Here is an 18,890-nt window from a genome sequence, read left to right as displayed (position 1 = left end):
CTGCTTCCGGATTTTTGCTGGTGATCTTCCGTCCCAGGCGTTATGGCTTTCACCTCTCTCAATGGCATAGTGCTGCGAGTTTCACCCTGGAGCTGAATATAGGCAACTGCTGCCCTGTTGCTAAACTGCAAGGAGATTGGTCCTCCTTGACTCTGTGTAGTAAGGCCAAAGTGTTAAAAGGGCTGTTTGAACCCCCAGCGCGTTCAAGATTACCCTCCTTGGCTGGGAATCTCTGCTTACCTTGACCGAAAGTCCCTCGCAGTCTTGCAGACATGATTCATAGCAATTCTCCAGTCTAAAGGTCCTAACAGGCCGAGACTTCCTCAGGGTCTTTCCATCACCTTGGATCGCTACTCATACTGAGTAACACTTATTAACTGTGTTCGATCCTGTTTCCTCCCTTGCACTAAGAATTCTAGTTGAAATTTGCGCAGGTGCCCATGCACCCCAGGAATCATCTATATGCATGATGACGTTGTGCCCAGATGACTGAAGCACTGAGAAGCCATCAAACAAGTGGAAGTATTCGTCCTCAGAATTCTATTCCTGACTGTCATCACTTCCTCCAATGGGAATAAAACAGAGGAACAAGCAGAGCACCCCTGGGTACAGCAACCATTGGGATGGAGAAATTTGGCTTTGCTTTCCGTCTAAGGTGTGAGGATAGGATAGGCATCCTGATGACCCAGCAACAGCCTCCAGCCATGTGGCTATACTGTTTAATGGACTCCGTCTTAAAGATCTCAAAGAGGGCCCAAAAGGGTTCAACCTCTTCCGATCTGCAAATGGACACTAACCAACATCCCCTGCAAACTCCAAACCGGATTGGGTAGAAAACCTGCAATCCCTCTTGAGTCTGAGATGTCTGTAAGCATTGTAGCAGCCCATCCGCTGTTGTGGTGAACTTTGCAGCTCTGTGGGAGAGAAAAGGTCTGGAGGAGGAGCAGTGAGGAATCTCCCGAAGTGACCATGAGTGCCTGATACCTTCATCCAAGGCTCTGTACAACATGCTGTCCAGAAACCCGTGAAGCGTGCCTTCTAGGTCTTACCTTAAGAGTCTGGGCATGCACTTGTGTGACTGGCTCACTGATTTTCCCAGAAGTCTGCACTAAGATACAAGTCAGATTTTTTGGCATCCACTGCTACAAAAATGTCATTTTTGGCAAGATACCCCCAATAGGAAATCACGTCTAAAGGGATGCTGACCTTGCCACTCTCCTCAGAGTCCTGCAGGTGCAGCAGCTGGTTAATATCATATCTTCTCCTGTTCACGTCTTTCTTTGCGGGTACGTACTTTAAATCATTTCTAATCCTTGCTAAACTGTGATAGAAAGATTCCTAAACATCTTGAGCAGATGCAGGAAACGTTTCAGCAGATTTTATGCAATAGTTTTGCTGTAATTAGAGGTTCAGAACAACATGTGTTAGGAGCAGTAAAAATGGTGCCAAAATCATAAAACTACTGTACTAGTCAGAGCAAATGTCTATTGTAAGCACTAAACTGTTATAAATAGGTATATTTCAACCTGGTTTATGTAAAGTTACATAAAATTAGAAACCACATGTTTAAAAACTATATTAAATGGTTAAGAATCTATTGTACTGGAAAGGTTATACATTGCTACAGACATGCAATGTGCACCATCTAGTGGTCAAAAGAGAGAACTACTGAAGGATATCTGCATTAAACAGTATTAAAGCAATACAATGCAATTATCATTATGGCACAGCTAAACTGTACCAGAGAGATAAAGATAATTATCTATAACACTGAATAAAAGGAAAATATATGTTTACTAAAATATAATAATGTTCATTGTTGTAACTATGTTTTAAAGTGTTTCAGTCAAAATCTGTACTATTATTATTGTTAACGGTTATGAACATGTGACTATAAAAAAAATGTAAAATATGTATGGTTATGTAAAAGCGAAACCACTTCAGTCATAAAAGTGATTGGTCATATCTTCTCCTGTTCGCGTCTTTCTTTGCAGTACCTGCCGAGATGATCACATTACCTCATCACGTCTACAATCATCGGCTCTTTTAATTTATATTTTGAGACCAATAACATGTGAGAGGACCCATTGCTGGATTGTGTACCTGCAGGGGTGAGCAAAACCATACCAGAGACTGTAGCTCTGGCTAGAGCCATGTACTTTGTCTATATATCAGCCTGTTGGCTAAAGAGACTGAACTTTTCCTATCTCTGCACCTGTGTGACAAGACAAGCCTGTCATTTCTTCTGTTTGTTTTGCTGAATAAAACCATTTTGATTTTACTGAACTGTCTGAACCGGCCTTTCACCCCTCTGATCCCCTAAAATATATACATGTATTTACATACGCTCACACAAATATACATACATACATGTATACCACCCACACATCCACATACATTTTTTTTTAACGCGTATATACATATACACACACCCATATCACACATACACACATACCTACACACACACATGCAACACCTGCAGAGGACAGCAAGGAATGGGAAAGGTAATGAAAGACAAAAGAGGGAGACATAGGTAAAAGGTACAGGCGACCCTGTGTGGCAAAAGGGGCCAAGAGAGAGATAAAGCATAGCTGGCCCCCCCATATTTCACAAGCGCTGCAGTTACCAATTTTAAAAGCAGATTTTGTTCCTAAAGAGGAAACACTGCAGGGGCCCCAATAAGACCCACAGAAGGGGCTCGCAGACTATATAGCATTTTAGCAGCCTGAGCGCTGGGACTTTGCACTGGGAGAGGCTCAACCCAGCCAGATGCTGCACGGAGGCAGGGGGGATACATAGTACTGCTTACTCTTCACTGGTGCATTGAGGTATGAGGGGAAAAAAAAGAATGGGGTGGGACCTAACTAGGCCTTTTATTTATGCTATTCACTGGTCCTGAGGGAGTGGTCAAGAGGCGGAGCTCTATCACTAGTATGCTGCCATGTTGGCGTCAGGAAAAGGATTTTACAAGTAAGTATGACGGAAAAATCCTATTATTATATACACCAACAGCGAGATCGCTCTGCCACAATTGCTGACTTTTTAGGTTTTGGGTGTCCCCATCCAAATTCCCAGAACCTTCTGCTCCATTCTCAATAATGCTAGGTAAATTAAAGAAATAAATGTAACTAGAAAAGCTACAATTTCTGGGGAAATTGTGTGAAGTGTTCTTGCCTCCACTAGTAGTCTACAACTGGAGTGGGCAGAGTAACTGGAAGGAGTGGGTTGAGTAACTGTTGTGTGGTTGGAGTGGCTGGAGTAACTGTGGAAAGGTTGGGCTGGGCAGAGTAACTTTATGGAGTGTTTGGAGTGAATAAAGATAGTAAACATTACACCAACCAATTGATTGATCAAGTTTAAAAAATGCACATGACAAGCTTGATAGGGTGAGAAATGCATCTCAACTTTTATTTATTTATATAGCACATTTAATTGCAACGTTGTTGCCCAAAGTGCTTCACAGTTACATTAAAACATACATTTATAAAAACATTAGCAGCATTATCAAGCCTAGCAGATGAAGGTATGACCACATGCATTTGGGGGTCTCGGCATCTTGATGTAGAATGGAGGTGAAGGTGTGCTATCTGTTGATGATAATCAGTGTTTACAACCACTGTTTCCTCGCTCATGCCCTGTTTATGCTTCACAACCATTGCTCAAAACACAATACACAGGATCATGATAGCTGTAATAACTGTGCAGTACTTCAAATGGTCGTATTTTAAAAAAATATAAATCCTACAGTGAAAAGCTTTATATTGTGAGAATCACAAGACCCAGACCTAGATTTTGATGCATAGTATGCCTCAGAAATATTAAAAATGAAGGCACAGTCGCAGTTTAGATATTGCCCTTCAAATTTGAAGTGGCTATAGTGGAGTTTCAATGCATGTCAATGGACGGCGTGAGTTGCAAACAAATGGTCATATTGTGAAAACTATCCAGACTATGGCTTAGCCGTGCACATGTTTAGTGGCAGCAGGGATAGCTGAACGTTTTGATATAAGATTTGTGTAGGTGGGTTCGAAAATGAGGGAGTAGCGGCAGTTTAGAAATCATGTCCTGATTTTTCAGCTTTTGTCACTTCCCACTCTAGTTTTGAATATTTCGCCATTCATTCCTATGGGACCAATTTCGCCGCAAAAACGACGATATTTTGTGAACCACTCGGCGAAACGTTCCACAAAGTAATAGCACACCAATCGGGAACAATCCGCACGTTTCTGGATATTACTGTCTATGTAGTGTAAAAGCTGTGGGAGGAGTTAGGTAAATTTGGCTATAATAAGAATAATATATATGCGAGATAACAGTAAGTGGTCTTGCTATGCAAGAACACTTAGATAGCAAAAGCCCTTCTGATGGGGAAAACAAGTGTGCAGATCCAGAAACTCCATCACCACACTATATGGTCAAATGTTTTGTGAACACAATAATGACAAAGTACTCAACCTTTTTTCAGTCCACAAATGTCAGTTTGTCATTGTTCTGCAAATCTGTTTTTTTCCTAGTTCAATAATTGTTTTTAAAAATGTGTGGACCACCAGATGCTTGTGGAATTCCCTCTGGGACATTATCCAAAAATTTGGAACCTCTGAACACCTATCATATGTAACACAACAGCACACATTAGCAGTTCCATTAAAGGGGATTTAAAGGTTGCAGCTATGTAATAAAATGAAATATTTATATTATAGCAAATGTCATTTTTAATTTGCCATTTTATTTACTTGTGTACATCACATCTTTGATGGCGGCACCACCCCTGTAATAACTATGTATTCAATTTAGTGTTATTTCATAACAGGGACATTAGTCTGACAACTTGTAGCAGCTTGCGGGCATCAATAAAACAAAGAAGCTTCTTCATTTATGTGTCTCATGCATCATATTATAGTAGGTACTTTATTTCACAAACTGAGATATGCAGAATATGTATCTCCACCCTGTGCTCACTGTGACTTCATAAATGTGCAGTATTTCACACACAACAGTAATTAACTAGATAACTTTCAGACGATTGCTAGAAACTACCAATCCATAAAACAGTGCTTCATTGAAAAATTATAGGATAAGTTCACCTTTTAATAAAATAAAAATAATATATGCACATTTTTTTGCAGGTAAAGAAATGTGCATTTTCAATTTGTTCTTTTTCTTTTTTCTATTTTTTTTAGGAGCCTGGAAATCTGCTGACCGCTGGTGCCATGCAAGACTCCTACAGGCTGTCAGTGTAAGCAGTTTCACACCGACAGTAAGAATCAATGATCTTTCAGAGTCCTAAACAGCAGCGTGGTAGTTCATTGAGAACTACAAGGCGACATCCGCAAAGTATGTCGGTACTTGTAGTTGATTCATTCACAGAACCCTGTGAATGAATGACGTGGCTGTGTGGGCGATGCAGGCGTGGGAACGTGTTACATTTTAAGAATGGGTGGAACATGTAACATGTTCTCAAAGTTGAACTTATCCTTTTAAATAATGGTTATTCAATGATATTCAAATGTAAGAATGTCAGAATGTATTTGTTTATGTGAATTATTCTAGAACAGTTCACAAGTGAGTCCAGAGTCGATAAATTATGAATTGAAAGTATTACTAACTTACTCAACATAGGACCCTGCATTCACTATGTCTGGTCTCATACAGTCCACAGAACATGGAAATGCAATTGTTTTAGTAAATATAAACTGCTAAATATATTTTCTCATCAGCAGTATATAGCAGTCTTGTGACTTCTTCTGTCCAGCTGAGCACTGCTTAAATCTTGTAGGAATTTTCATTCTCCTTTGACTGTCCTTTGAGGCTGCATGACTCCTGACCCTCTGTCTAGACAGTGCAGATCACATGCAGCCTCTCAAAAAAAGAAAAAAAAGAAAAACTCTCTAGCAATACACATCAAACTGAGCATGTGCAGAGTGCCCCCAAGGTTCCTAAATATCTGCAAATGGATTGGGGACTGTGGAAGAAGGGGTGGATTAGAGAAGACAGGATCAAACAGCCTTATTACACAATGTGGAGGATTAACCCCTTAGATTCCGTGAGTATAACAAGCATACTTTACTGCATATACAGAATGATTTTACTGTTGTTGGTTTAGTAACACTTTAAAGCTAAAACCCAGCTCAAGCCTTTTTTAGTTTAGATAAATGTGGGAGTGTTAGAATGTCTATGAAGTTTTTATGATGCTGTCTTTATTTTCACTGGAGATATTTATTTTCCTTCCCTGCTTCCCTGTCACTAGTATGTTTTTAACACAATGAAGAAAGGTTCAACCCTGTGTAGGTTCTGATTGCTATGTGCTTACCCGCTGGGGAGATTTTTCCTCAGTTTCTGTCCTGTTGATACCCTTTGTGTTAGGAAGTGACAATATGTCACAGAAAGTGAAAGGGAATACAAAATTAAGAGACTCAGAGAGGCAAGAGAGGCAGAAAGACCTTATATAGATTTTAACTATAGCCATATCTAGTTAGAAAAAAGCAAACAAGATTTGGATACAGTTGTTCTTTAATTACTTGAACAAAATAATTGTAGCACCCTCTAGTGTGCTAAGAGTAGATTTTGTTTTTGGTAGTGTGGGTAAATTTGTTCAGGCTTGGCTGGATGACTCACAGGCAGCATCACTGAGACCTTCTCCCTACTTCTCGAACCTACTGGAAATTTATAGAAGAATGGGAGGGGAAGTAAGGTGGAGCTGCCTGGGGTATTCATGAGGGCCCTGACCAATCCCCAATAGATGGGTTGGCAGGGGGCAGACCCCCTCAAATACTTAGGTTCAGCCCAGCTAGGAGCAGTGAAGTTCGGGTGGAAGAGGGAGTTGGAGTTTAGGCTGTCGTAGGCCTTTGAGAGTAACCCCCTAGTCGAAGGGGGGGGTTAACTCGGGTGCGGAAAGGACGTTTTTCATGACACACGGAGGGATCCTGACCAGGAGACATGGGAGCAAGGAGAGGACAGCAGGAGGACAATGCCCGGCAAATCTCCAGCGAGGAAGCCAGTAAGGTGGTGGCTGGTGAGTGACACACAGTCGGGAGGACTGAGAGGCAGCCTGAGAGGACTGGGTGAGGGCAGTCTTGGTTGATTGCAGAATCAGTGTTAGAAAGTTTCTTTAATCTAATATCTAATATACATCAATTAACAAATATTAACAAATGAATGAATGGATTAGCTCTTTATAGAATAATTGAGTTGAATATATATATTTATATCTTCTAGGTATGGATAAAGTGAAATTATATAGACTCTTATACTTGTAAAAGTATACATATTGCTATAAGCTTTATAAGCATTTCTATGGAGAGCCAACATGTGTTAGTAATCAATCTTAAGTTGGTTTCCCTCACCTTCCCCATCACATGAGAAGAAAGGTTTCACATTTCTTAAGATGAAAAAGTTTGTGTATATATGAGAATTTAAGTTCTTTATACAACAATATTTCTTGATTAGGATATTAATAAGAACATTGGGTTTTCAATGAATATATATATATATATATATATACAAGTAATGTATATGTAGTATTTGATGCAGATGTTATATTGTATACGTTTAATGTTATCATACCTTGTTCTTGCCCACTCCTCAGGAATGTCAATGCATAGAGACTGAGCAACTCCCATCATTACGTGAGGGGGTTAAAGCCTGCGGTTTTCTTAGAACTGCAAGACATATGAGAACCTTAAATCAGCCCTTTTAAAGATAAAGTGGGGGTCAGATTTTAAAAGTAAAAGCTAGTAACAGAAACACAGTTGGCAGATTTTGCTTGAGACATTGAAGGAAGCTGTCACAACTTCACACACACACACAAAGATACACATCTGATGCAATCTTCATCTTAAGAATATAATTACAATATTGATGTTATTTTTACATTTTGATATTGTTCTTGTAATATTTTGCTATTTTATTATTAAATCAATTTTTGAGTTTTTACACAAGAACTGAACAGATGTTCTTGGAACTTTCCTCGATATAATTTACAGAATATCGGTATTAATATCATAATAACAGTATTTTGACAGTCAGTCAGGAAGACTGTGGTGGAACGGGCAGGAGAAAGGGGTAGCTGCAGCCAGGTGGGCTGGTAGTGCCTGAAGAGGTGGTGCTGGGAACAGTAGCCACAAATAGGACAGCTGTGCACTAGGACTTTCTTTGCTACACCAAAGGGGCCCGCGGTATCTGCCTGTAAGGGGCATTTGCTACTGGTCTAGTTGAGCCTTTACTAGACCATCCAAATAGTGCCAGTTGGTCCTGGGAGTTGTACTTCCACGAGCAAGAGTTGTGCTGGAGGAGTTGGAGTAGAGTGTACTGTATATACTGTGTATATAGTTATCCCTGAAAACCTTACTACACCGATCAAGTGGCCATCCCATATTCCCCATCCCCATCCAAGTTGAATCCCCTAAATAAATAACAAAATAAAAAAAAAAACAAAAGCTACCCTGGCTGTTTCCTGACTCTATGTGCTGTGGAAAATGTGGTGTGCCTGGCTGTGCAGGGTGGGGATCCCTTTCACCAGTCATGCATTAGCTTTTCTACCTGTGATTTAAAATAGAGAACCAGTTCATAAAACATAACTATGAAGGTAGGGGCAGGAGGTACAACTGTTCCTGGACCATGACATCTACTCCCTCCTATTTATCCACCCTTATATTGCATTCTGTATAGAAGAAAAGCTAATTTAATTTAATTTTAAATCAATCTAATTTAATTACGGTACTTTTTTCAGCTCATAGTGACAGCATATGTACACACAATGGAAGTGCTTCAACCCCTGCCAGTCACCCACAGACACAAGGTCTGAAAGGGTGTACTGAATTGAAAATACTGCACTGACCATTGTGTTAAGCCATGGCATCCCCTATGGGCCCCCTTGCCTAAAACGTTTTATCAGCAGAGGCCCAAAGGATCCTGCAAAACAAAAGTGCTACCTACTCTTCTGCATTCCTTGTAAATCATACATCACAGTAGGGTGACATACCTATTCAGAGCCTGCGTCTATAGGGGACCAACAGCACTTCTTATGCTAGTTCTACAACTAACCTGCTCACTGATCAGTCAGCATCATTCTTATGAACATGTGCTCCCCTTGTTATTCCCTTTCTGTAAACTGTCTAATGTGTGCACACAAATAGCTCATTGAACAGTGTCCAACCCTGGGGTTCAGCAAGAATAATTTGTGTGACTCATCCAGGCGGATTAAACTCTTGCTTGATGGTTTCTCCGTAAAGGTCAGCTCAACCTGTATTCACTTTCTGGGACTGTAATCTCTAGAACAGGGGTAGGCAACCTGGGGCCCTCCAGCTGTTGTGGAACTACATTTCCCATTCCAAGGCTGGCAGTTACAATTACTCCCAGAGACAAGATGGGACTTGTAGTTCTGCAACAGCTGGAGGGCCCCAGGTTGCCTACCCCTGCTCTAGAAAGTCAGAGGACTGCACTGGGGACACTGGTAGTAGAATCAACTAATTCTTAAATAATATATGGGTATTTATATAAACGCAATGACAACTTTTTAAATCTAACCCTAGCCAAAATATATTTTAGTTTTAGAGTTGAAAAGAGTAAAATGTTATCTTTGCCTGTGATCCCATTGGAGGGATATTTCCTTGCTTCCTGTCCTTGTGACACCTGTAAATGAAATTTTGGAGCAAAACTGATAACATACACATTATATTAATCTTTTATGGTACACTGTTTAAACAAAAAATCCTTTGGTTTAACTACTTTCATACCAGGCACTTTCCCCCTTCCTGCCCAGGACAATTTTCAGCTTTCAGCGCTGTGGCACTGTGAATGACAATTACGTGGTCATGCAACACTGTACTCAAACTACATTTTTATCCTTTTCTTCCCACAAATAGAGCTTTCTTTTGGTGGTATTTGATCACCTCTGCGGTTTTTAGTTTTTGCACTATACATGAAAAAAGACCAACGATTAAAAAAAACAAACCTGATGGGCACTGATAGCCAGCGCTGATAGGTGGCACTGACGCCACTGATAGACGGCACTGACAGCACTGATAGGTGGCACTGGATAGGCAGCACTGATGAGGAGCTACTGACAGGCATTACTGAGTGGCACTGATTGGCACTTTGGGGCACTGACAGGCATTACTGATGGGGCAATGATTGGCACTTTTTTGGGCACTGATTGGCACTGTTGTGGGCACTGATCGGCACTGACAGGCATTTATTATGGGGGCAGGCTGGCAGGTGTTGGGCACTTATTGTCAGCTGATGGGCACCTTTTGATGGGGGCTGTGGTGATAATCAATGTGCTGATTATCAGCACAGACCCCCCCTCTGACTGGCAGAGCCGCCGATCGGCTCTCCCTGTCAGCGTGAACCGAGGAAAGACGTTTACCGGCACTTCCTGGTTCACGCGATGATCAGCTGTGATTGGTCACAGCTGATCACACGGTAAGATGCCTCTGTCAGAGGCTTTATACCACGATCAGAGAGACACACAGCACCTCCGATCGCCACAAGGCTCCACTGCCGGTTTCCGTTAGCCAAGATGGCAGCGGCAGCACACAAGAGCTGACTGAAAAATCAACTCGGGTGAAGACACTGCTGGATTTGTGGACAGGTAAGTGTCCTAATAATAAATGGCAGCAGCTACAGTATTTGTAGCTGCTGACTTCTAATTTTTTTCTGAAGGAGCCCAGGAGCTCCGCTTTAAAGATCAGGAGGGTAAGTTTAGGAGGGTAGGATTTGATGACTAAGAACTAGGTGGAAAGGGTTTGAGGGCTCATATTTACAGGCTAGGACTGGGTGGGGGGGTAAGTTAAGGAGTGTAGCACCCTGCCCTAGGCTGGATACATTTAATTTTTAGCTCTGTTGTACTCAGTTGAGCAGCAGTTTTTTCAGGTCTGGTCACGTCTGTCCCTAAGCCTGGTGGTTGATTGCTCTTGTCTGACTCAGAAATAGAGTAGGAGGGTCAGCCACTGGTTTATAAATATTTATCTAACCTCAGCCAATCCCTGGGAGGGGGTGTCCAGAAGGTGGTTTGGGAGAATTAAAATGTTTGAGAAGGTTTGTTCCTCTTCCTCTCTCTCTCCCGGGCCTCTGGCCTGGAAGGCAGCTGTTTTACCAGGGAGCTGTTGTTGTCAGGCCTCAGCATGTGTTTGGCTGAGGGCCTGGAGAAACCTGGATTTAAAGACCTTTACTGGAGGATACTACTGTTATGTACCTTTAAGCAAAGCCTGACGAGCAGAGGAAGGCCTCTCGTACAGCCCCGGTTCAGACCACTGAGGTTGCAACAGTTGGGGGAGCACGGTAGGGTCGGAGTGCCTGCGGAGTTCTCTGTTGGCAGATGGGTAGGAGAAGCAGATGGCAGCAGTAACAACAGGTATTGGTGGACCGTGGATGCAGGCACGTTGTGGATGCAGGGTTGCTGCAGATGCAGGTCTGTTGCAGGTGCCAGGATACAGTGGATGCAGGTAAGTGGAGGCTGGTGGAAGCTGAGGAGACTGGTGCAGAGTTAGACAAGCCAGGTCATACACAGGAGATCAGATATATCAAAGGTATCAGGCAAAGAATGGTCAAAGTTCATGCAGATGTTTGGCAACAGAGAATCAAGTAGATAAGGGGAATCAGGGTCAAAGCAAGCCGGAGTTAGGCTTGGAGAGAATCAGGATGGTCAGGAAGCCGGGTAAACAAGATCAAGGACAGGTACAGGATACAGGGCAAAGCTACAGATCAGACAGCAAAGCCCTAGTGCAACTGCTCACCTTATACATGGCATTTGGCGCCAATGTTTATGGGACGCACACGCATGCGTAATAAGCGTTCGTATTGCGCCAATATTTGTGAGCATGCACTGGCTTTTTTTTTTGTCCTTTTTGCCTAGGACTCCTGTTGTGCTTGTGCTCTGGGGGCTAGATGCCAAAGGTTGCTACAAGGACTCTAATTGCTTTTACAGAGTCTCAGATAGACTGAATGTCCCCTCTACCTCCAGCAGTATTTAAGGCTGCTGCTTCTTTGCTTGAAAATCTATCTTCCTGTACCTGCTGGCATTTTTGTAGTATCCTGCAACCTCGTCCCTTTCTCTTGTTCGGTTACAGCAATAAATCTACAAAAAAACACCCCCTTGACTGAAACTGTATTTGTCGGTGTGCTCAGGAACTGCTACTTGGGCCTTGCTTCCTCTGAACAGGTAAGGGAAACCTGTTCTGGATGTGAGTGCTACACAAGAAATAAAGTAGGTGTTTCTACCAATTTCTTTCTCCCTAGCAGCCCAGAATGGAGCTTTAAAGAGAACCTGAGCTATGCAAGCTGTGTCCAAAAAGAGGGAAGCAGAGAACTAATCCCCAGCAGTGATTAGCTCAGGCCAGTTTGGACACAAGTTTACAACCCACCTAAGCCATCCCACCAGGAAGCATGTAATCATAGGCAGCCAAGACAGTCCTTGCCTTGTAGGCACACTTATACAAGCCCCTTGCATATGAACGGCTGTGGGGCCGGAATGGCTTTGACAGCTTTCGGGAGAGTTTAGGCGGGTTTGGACCCATGTCTGAACACTCCTAAGCTTATCCCTAGTCCACAGTATTACCCATGGGCTCCCTGCAGCTTGTTTCTTTATTACTGACTTATGATGTTTTGTTCTTCACTGTGTCTAAATCAACATATAGAAGATTGATATGTGACAGATTGTTGAGTCTATGGCCTACATTACAAATGGGAGTTTTGGTTTTTTTTTGCTGATATAGGGACCTGCTGCTCTCTACTGTTTGACTTTGTAAATGCCTATAAATATATTATGTATGCACTTCCTGTCCCTGGGTTATCTCTAAGTGTCAGATAGCAAGGTCTGTGCTACTGTATGTACAGTATGTAATAGTCACCTTGCTGTATATTAGTAGGTGAACTTGTTAATTGCAATAGAGTTTATATACAGCTTTTATTATTTTTGTTAATCAATGTTGAAAAAAGGAGGGGTGTGGAGGCGCCAACTGTGGTAGCTTGTTTATGCAAAAATAAAAGTTAGTGTAACAATTACACTTACTGGTTCGCAGGGTGGAGGTGTTTCTTTGAGATTTAAAAGTGTCCTGGGATGTGCTGTGATCTTGTTTCCGGCTCGGATTTCATTCCTTCAGGCGTCTGGGTGTGGAGTCTGTACACAGGCTGAACCACTGCATCCAGTGCATGGAAAGCTCCAAGCTGACCACTCTGGAGTGCAGAATAGGAAATTACGTCACTGATGCACGGCAAACGTCCAGGCTGGTGTTGGGGATAATGCAGGGATAGTACAGGCTACGAGCTCGGGGCTCACAGCTCCTTCTACTGGCCTTTTTGCTCCCTGGAGGAGAGCAGCTTGAATATATAGTGGAGGCAATTAGGTTAATTAGGTTAAGGTGTATGGGCTGGAGGTCTGTGGCTGTGGAACCACAACAGCCAGCAGACCCACAATCTTCCAAAAAGCACAAAAAAGTTGAAAGTAAGGTATGAAGAATTAAAAATATGATGAATTGGGGGTAAGTTTAATAAATATAAGGATAATAATAGTAAGTGGAATTAGAGTTAAAACATTTATTTAGAAGATGAAAAAATGTGGAAAAAAAAAATGAAATAAAAATAAATATAAACTAAAAAATAAAATGAAAAATAAAAATAAAAATGGGAAAAAAAACAATGAAAAATAGAAATAAAATAAATAAATAAATAAAAAAATAAAAATAAAAATAAGTATAAAAATAAAAATAATTGTAAAATTAAAAAAAAAAATTAAAAATTAGATTAAAAAGCACTGGGATACACATTATGAGGATGAGCTCAGGGGGACATGAGTGAAGGGGGGGTGGTGGGGGGAAAAGGGGGTGAAGTTGTTATATAGAACGATGGAGTTGCTATCTGGGTCCATGAGGGGACAGTGGTCCCTCAGGTGACTGGATGATACGACAGCAAAGGACCATGGGGGTATTTTTATGTTGTAAGAAACTTCTACATGGTTTGTATAGTGATGGGCAAGGTGTATATGTATGTGTATATATATATATATAATAAGAAAGTGAAGAATGAATGTATGATTGGAGAGGGGAAGGGGGGGGGGGGGGGAAGTAAACTACAACAAAGAATGTGTTTCTAATTCTTCATTGAGTCCCCCTGGCGAGAGAGTACCCAATGAATATATCCAGTAGGCCTCCTGCTGACACAGGCGTTTAAAACGTTCTGCAGCAGGAAGACCTCTGGGCATGGCCTCGATGACCCAGACTCTGAGGCCCATGGTAGATTTTTGGTGTTCCTTCAAAAAATGAAGAGGGACACTGTGTTTGTCCCAGCCCTTTTCTATGAAACGTCTGTGTTCGCCAAAACGTTGGCGTAGGGGGCGTATGGTCCTGCCCACATAAAAGAGACCACATGGGCAGGTCAGGCAGTACACCACGTATTCACTGGAGCAATTATAAAAGTCTTTTATGGTGTATGTTTTGTCTTTAACAGTGAAGTTTTTTTGTCCATGGTCAACAAATTTGCACGTTAGGCATAATTTTTTTCGGCATTGGTACATTCCCACTAATGGAATTAGGGGAATGTGTGAGGCTGGAGTGAGTGGGACTTTACGGATTTTACTGGGTGCTATCCTACTTTTAATATTTTTTGCTCTACGATATGAAACCTTGGGTAGTTGGGTGAGGGAAGAACCTAGGAAGGGGTCTCCAAGCAAGATGCACCAATGTTTGGCTAAGATGTTCTCCATCTTCTTGTGACAATCATGAAACTGGGTAGTGAAACGTGTTGGTTGTGGATTATCTGAAGTTTTGGTTTCTTTGCCTGTTGGAGGAAGGCCTTTTGTACCAGATGTGGTGGGTATCCTCTCTAAAGCAGAACAGAAGGCCCTGGATGAGTTAACCAACAACCATAATATCATCATAAAGGCAGCAGACAAGGTAGGCGGCATTGTAATACAGAACAGTTCAGACTACATGGCGGAATCACTCAGACTATTATCCGACACCAACACTTATTCCAAACTCACTCATGATCCCTTACCAGAATTCACCCAGAAAGCCACAAAATTAGCCCACAGAGCCCTAGAAGATGGTATTATTTCCAAAGCTGAACTGTCATTTCTCATCAAAGGTTTTCGTAAAGCTCCCTATTTTTACCATTTACCAAAAATCCATAAAGACCAGTCCAACCCACCAGGCCGTCCCATAGTAGCTGCTATGGAGAGCATCACCAGCGGGTTTTCTATGTACATAGACCATTTCCTTCAACCCCTTGCGCAACACGTCCCATCTTATATTAGAGATAGTACCCACCTATTGGAGATGCTTTCCTTCTACACCTGGGAACCCACTTACCAGTGGGTATCCTTGGACGTTACATCTCTATACACTTCCATCCCCCACGCAGTAGGCCTCAGAGCAGTAGAATATTTTCTCTCTGAGGACCCCCTCATCAATCCCAGACAGGCACAGTACATCCTGGAGGCTACACAATTCTGTCTAGAACACAACTACTTTGAGTTTGACCACACCTTCTATCTACAAACTCAAGGCACTGCCATGGGTGCCAATTTTGCCCCAAGCTACGCCAACCTGACTATGGGCTACTGGGAACTACAATACGTCTCACATAACAACCCTTTTGCCGCCCATATCATATATTATGGGCGCTACATCGATGATATCATTCTGATCTGGGAGGGCACATCAGAGAGTATAGAGTCCTTTGTCAAGCATTGCAACTGCAACTCCCTAGGGCTATCTTTCACCCATGTCATAGACCCTGAAAAACTAATCTTCTTGGACTTAGAACTTTTTCATAGTGAATCTGAAATACATGCTACAAACTTTGTCAAACCCACCGCTGGAAATTCCTATATTCACTACCAGAGCTGTCACCATCCAACATGGATCAACAACATACCGAAGAGCCAATTCCAAAGAATTCGGCGGAATTGCACCAAGGACGAAGATTACCACATACAGGGTAAACTCCTTTCCAATAAATTTCAAGACAAAGGATACCCACCACATCTGGTACAAAAGGCCTTCCTCCAACAGGCAAAGAAACCTCCACCCAAACTCAAAACTTCAGATAATCCACAACCAACACGTTTCACTACCCAGTTTCATGATTGTCACAAGAAGATGGAGAACATCTTAGCCAAACATTGGTGCATCTTGCTTGGAGACCCCTTCCTAGGTTCTTCCCTCACCCAACTACCCAAGGTTTCATATCGTAGAGCAAAAAATATTAAAAGTAGGATAGCACCCAGTAAAATCCGTAAAGTCCCACTCACTCCAGCCTCACACATCCCCCTAATTCCATTAGTGGGAATGTACCAATGCCAGAAAAAATTATGCCTAACGTGCAAATTTGTTGACCATGGACAAAAAAACTTCACTGTTAAAGACAAAACATACACCATAAAAGACTTTTATAATTGCTCCAGTGAATATGTGGTGTACTGCCTGACCTGCCCATGTGGTCTCTTTTATGTGGGCAGGACCATACGCCCCCTACGCCAACGTTTTGGCGAACACAGACGTTTCATAGAAAAGGGCTGGGACAAACACAGTGTCCCTCTTCATTTTTTGAAGGAACACCAAAAATCTACCATGGGCCTCAGAGTCTGGGTCATCGAGGCCATGCCCAGAGGTCTTCCTGCTGCAGAACATTTTAAACGCCTGTGTCAGCAGGAGGCCTACTGGATATATTCATTGGGTACTCTCTCGCCAGGGGGACTCAATGAAGAATTAGAAACACATTCTTTGTTGTAGTTTACTTCCCCCCCCCCCTCCCCTCTCCAATCATACATTCATTCTTCACTTTCTTATTATATATATATACACCTTGCCCATCACTATACAAACCATGTAGAAGTTTCTTACAAGATAAAAATACCCCCATGGTCCTTTGCTGTCGTATCATCCAGTCACCTGAGGGACCGCTGTCCCCTCACGGACCCAGATAGCAACTCCTTCGTTCTATATAACAACTTCACCCCCTTTTCCCCTCACCCCCCCCTTCCCTCATGTCCCCCTGAACTCATCCTCATAATGTGTATCCCAGTGCTTTTTAATCTCATTTTTTATTTTTTATTTAAATTTTACATTTATTTTTATACTTATTTTTATTTTTATTTTTTTATTTATTTTATTTATTTATTTATTTTATTTCTATTTTTCATTGTTTTTTTTCCCATTTTTATTTTTATTTTTCATTTTATTTTTTAGTTTATATTTATTTTTATTTCATTTTTTTTTTTTCCACATTTTTTCATCTTCTAAATAAATGTTTTAACTCTAAATTCCACTTACTATTATTATCCTTATATTTATTAAACTTACCCCCAATTCATCATATTTTTAATTCTTCATACTTTACTTTCAACTTTTTTGTGCTTTTTGGAAGATTGTGGGTCTGCTGGCTGTTGTGGTTCCACAGCCACAGACCTCCAGCCCATACACCTTAACCCAATTAACCTAATTAACCTAATTGCCTCCACTATATATTCAAGCTGCTCTCCTCCAGGGAGCAAAAAGGCCAGTAGAAGGAGCTGTGAGCCCCGAGCGCGTAGCCTGTACTATCCCTGCATTATCCCCAACACCAGCCTGGACGTTTGCCGTGCATCAGTGACGTCATTTCCTCTTCTGCACTCCAGAGTGGTCAGCGTGGAGCTTTCCATGCACTGGATGCAGTGGTTCAGCCTGTGTACAGACTCCACACCCAGACGCCTGAAGGAATGAAATCCGAGCCGGAAACAAGATCACAGCACATCCCAGGACACTTTTAAATCTCAAAGAAACACCTCCACCCTGCGAACCAGTAAGTGTAATTGTTACACTAACTTTTATTTTTGCATAAACAAGCTACCACAGTTGGCGCCTCCACACCCCTCCTTTTTTCAACATTGATTATCAACAGAGGTAATGGACACCCACTGAGGATGGCTGCCTCCTCATTCTAGAATTTACCTGCCTTATTTTAATGTGCTATTATAGCTACCATTGCTTTATTTACCTTAGACATCACATGTTGCGGAGCGCCGGAAAACCCCCCCTTTTATTATTTTTGTTAACCTTGTTCCTACTGGTCTGGCATTCTATAGCTAGTTTTAGTTCAGCACTCAGTAACCAGCATAGGCTAATGCGTACACTTGAGAGGAAATTCCGCCAGCAAAAGTCCGATGAAAATGCGACCGTGTGTATGCTCCATCAGACTTTTGCTAGCGGAATTCCAGCCAGCAAAAGATTGAGAGCATGTTCTCTATTTTTCGGTTAGAAAAAGTTCTGATCGTCTGTACCAATTCTGACGTGCAAAATTCCTACGCATGCTCGGAAACAATTCGACGCATGCTCGGAAGCATTGAACTTCATTTTCACAGGTCGTCGTAGTGTTGTATGTCACCGCATTCTTGACGGTCGAACTTTCAGCGAACTTTTGTGTGACCCTGTGTATGCATACCAAGCTTGAGCGGAATTCTGTCGGAAAAACCATCCAAGATTTTTCCGACGGAAATTCTGCTCGTGTGTACGCGGCATAAGCTTTAGTGCCACACCACAGTTTTTGCTTGTGGGGAGCGGCAGTCAAAGGTGGTTGGACAAGTGTTGGAGGATCTTCACATCCCCACTGATCTTGTCTTTGGGTCTCTGACACAAAGATAGACGCTGCATTGTGATCATCCTCAGGGACCCCTGCAACTGAACTTTTGCTGCAACATTTATCTGGAGGTATCTATATTAATACCTATAAATACTTGGGTATATGTGCACAATTCCACCAGTACTCCTATCGTGCCCTGCGCTGATAGCGTACGCCAGTAAAAAATAAGGCATTGGGCTGGCTTTGAAACTGCGCCGCCAGGCACCTCGGCTGGCCTCAACCCTCTGTATCATGTCTGCAGCCTCTAACCATCTCCTGTATCATGTTGGCAGCCT

This window comes from Aquarana catesbeiana, linkage group LG03 (genome assembly GCF_042186555.1).
Source record: "Aquarana catesbeiana isolate 2022-GZ linkage group LG03, ASM4218655v1, whole genome shotgun sequence".
Lineage (NCBI taxonomy): Eukaryota > Metazoa > Chordata > Amphibia > Anura > Ranidae > Aquarana > Aquarana catesbeiana.
The sequence above is the reverse complement of the archived record's forward strand: the minus strand, read 5'-3'. Positions refer to the sequence as shown.